General features: G+C 43.7%; 1 pseudogene; it reads right to left on the bottom strand.

The window, feature by feature from the left end:
• Positions 1–763: 763 nt before the first annotated feature.
• Positions 764–1,383, bottom strand: LOC110309737 (annotated as a pseudogene).
• Between the last annotated feature and the right edge of the window lie 1,884 nt (positions 1,384–3,267).

Genomic DNA, 3,267 nt, shown 5'->3' on the forward strand with positions numbered 1-3,267 from the left:
ACATCCTCTTGCTAACATCGGACACTGTACATCCTCTCGCTAGCAGCAGAAGCATCTTCACGCCCTTGTACAGCTACTGAGCACTACAGGACTTATTCTGACCCGAAGCTTGTAGCTGCAGGATCCATTATGATCAGAACTTTGGAAAAAACAGGGTGGCTTTGAGCAAGTGAGGCAACTCTGTGTGAGAAAATAGTTTTGCCCCATGAAAAAGATTAATAGATCTAAATTTACTTAAGTTTTGCATCTATTGATGGTAGTGGGGTTTGGTTTTTTGTTTTGTTTTGTTTTTAAGATAAGCTTTCATATGGCCCAGACTGGCCATAACTACCTTATGTGTTGGAAGATGACCTGAAGTGCCTGATCTGCTCTCCTCTGCCGTCCACGTGCTGGGAGTACAGGCGTAGGCTACCTGTCGGTATCTTAATAAGTTAATACAGGGGCTGGTGAGATGGCTCAGTGGGTAAGAGCACCCGACTGCTCTTCCGAAGGTCCAGAGTTCAAATCCCAGCAACCACATGGTGGCTCACAACCATCCGTAATGAGATCTGGCGCCCTCTTCTGGAGTGTCTGAAGACAGCTACAGTGTACTTACATAAAAAAGAAGTTAATACTTCCCAGAGGTAAGTGTTACCTCTGAACAGCATTGACCATGACAGTTAAGAATGACCCAATACAATCTTTTTTTTAAAGGGTTGTTTTATTTTAATAACACCCACGTGAGGCCACAGCCAGGCCACTATGTATAGACACGAGGGAAGCTTTACTTCTTGGTCTCCTCCTCCTTGGACAGAGTCTTGGTGATCTCTTCCTTCTTGGCCTTGGGGTGCTCCTCCCAGCGCTTTCGCGCTTCCTTGGTCTCAGACCTGCGAACCTCAGCCTGGTCAGCCAGGAGCTTCTTGCGGACCTTGTCTGCCTTCAGCTTGTGGATGTGCTCCATGAGGATGCGCTTGTTTTTGAACACGTTCCCCTTGACCTTCAGGTACAGGCTGTGGTACATATGGCGGTCAATCTTCTCGGATTCCCGGTATCTCCTGAGAAGTCAGCGCAGGATCCTCAGCCTTCTCATCCAGGTCACGTTCTCGGGCATCCGAGCATTGGCAGTGCCCTTCCTCTTCCCTATGCCCATATACCTGCCCTTCCTCTTCCCTATGCCCATAAGCCTGCCCTTCCGTCGGGCCAGGGTGTTTTTCCAGCAACGAGCCCAGAAATAGACAGTCATGGCTTCTGGATGATCAACCCATCTTTGATCAGCTTCCTGATTTGCTGACTGGAGTTGACATTGGTGATTTCATTGGTCTCGTCAGAATCCAACCAGACCTTCTTTTTGCCACAGCGGAGGACATTCGCGGCAAACCTCTTCTGTAGCCTGAGCATACTCATGACTGCAGACGCAGCAGCCAAAGGAAAGAGCTCCCAATAAGATCTTGAAACGTGAGTCCAAGTCAAATACACTGCAACTCAATCTGGGTTCACAAATATATTTTTCTTCATCTAAACAGTATTTAAAAAATTTCAGCTACTTCCCAATATTTAAAAATTTCAAACTAGGATTCCTCACCTTAGTGTTTTAATATCTCACCATATAATTTTATATTAATGTGCTTTTAGTTTTTCTTGGCTGCTTGGATCGCTTGTGTCGCAAGACACTAACAGGTTGAAGGCCAGGTACAATAATTCACTATAGATTTACCATGGAGACCTAACAGTGACTGCAGCACAAGCCTGACACCATATGTTCATCCCTAAATCAGGAGAGAACTGACTCCTGGAAGCTGCCCTCTGACCTTCTGACCCATGCCGTGGGGTGTGTGTGTCTGTGTGCATGCGTGCGTGTGTGTGCATACACATACACACATGCATCACCATCATTATCATCCACTTAAAACATTTTTAAAGAAATCTTAGTACATAAAGTACTTATAAGAGGATTTTTTTGGTATTCTAACTCGCAAAATTATTACAATAATTATTTGGCTTTAATTTCTAGGAAATAGGCAGCTGGCTGGTGGTTCAATTATATGACCCAAGAGACCGTCTCCGTCCTATTATCCGATTACTTCCCGCAAAAGAGCAGATAAGTAGTTAGATATGCAAATTTCTCCTAAGCACTTCATCCAAACACAGACGCAGCAGGAAATGTTTCACTTCGTTTTGAGGTTGTTGTAATAATGATGGTGGTTTTGTTGTGATTGTTGTTGATGTTGTTGTTGTTGTTTTGTTGGGGCAGAGGAGGATTTGAAGGCGGCTTAGATAGAGTGTTTTCCCACCATGCTCGGTGCCTTTGGTTTGATACCTAGAACCACAATAAATGAATAAGTAAAGAAATAACTATTCTTTTAAAACTATTCTGCAGCTCAAGGTCAGCAGGAAGGAAATTGAAGTAAGGAAATGGCCGCTGCTCCATCTCATCGGGGGAGGGGCGCCAGCGTGACGAGATGCACAGCCCCCAAAATCATGTCCCTGAAGCCTCGGGGGTTGATGGCCCCCGAGTGTTTATGAAAATGTATATGAAGATGAAGCTGAAACCAAGAGGAACATTAGAATGTAATTGGAACTCCACTAACTTCAATCTCTCTTAGCTGGTGGAAAACTGAGTCCAATTCCCATAAAAAGAGGGAAAGGTGGAGTTAGGAATGGATGGGTGAACTTGAGAGAGCTCTAGGAATTGTTAGTGGAATGGGCTCTCTCTTGAAAAGACAACTTTGATGCATGCTCTTCTGCACCTGCCATCCTCCTTCTTGTGCTTGGCTCCTGGAAGCAGACAGTGCCCTCTACTCCACTCAGCAGCTACAAAGTGTCTTCTCTGACAACCTAAAGCAGTCTAAAGGAAACACCTAGGAGTACTGAGCTCCCATAAGGCCAGGCCAGCCACTCTGTAGTGAGACCTGCCAACAGCTAACCGGCTCCTCGTGCAAAGCATAGAACCTTTCAAGCTTTTAAGTGAACTACTCTAAAACAGGCAAGACACCAAGAAATCTTAACTGTCTGAGAAAAACTTGCAACTCCGTCTCAAAAAAGCTTTTAAAAAAAAGGAAAACCACTTCAAAACAAATGAATAAGCAAACAAAAAACTCAGCAAGTTTCAACTTGGAAGAAATAAAGAACATAGAAGGAAATGAGAAAGGAGAAATGGAATTATTTCTCAGAAAATCTGCATTAGACCCAAAGTTCTTGAAATGGGAAGTCTAATTAACATAGGCATTCAGAAAAACGTTTTAAAAATATGTAAAAAAAACAAAACAAAACAAAACAAAACATAAGAAT

Source organism: Mus caroli, chromosome 14 (assembly GCF_900094665.2).
Source record: "Mus caroli chromosome 14, CAROLI_EIJ_v1.1, whole genome shotgun sequence".
In the NCBI taxonomy this organism is placed as follows: Eukaryota; Metazoa; Chordata; class Mammalia; order Rodentia; family Muridae; genus Mus; species Mus caroli.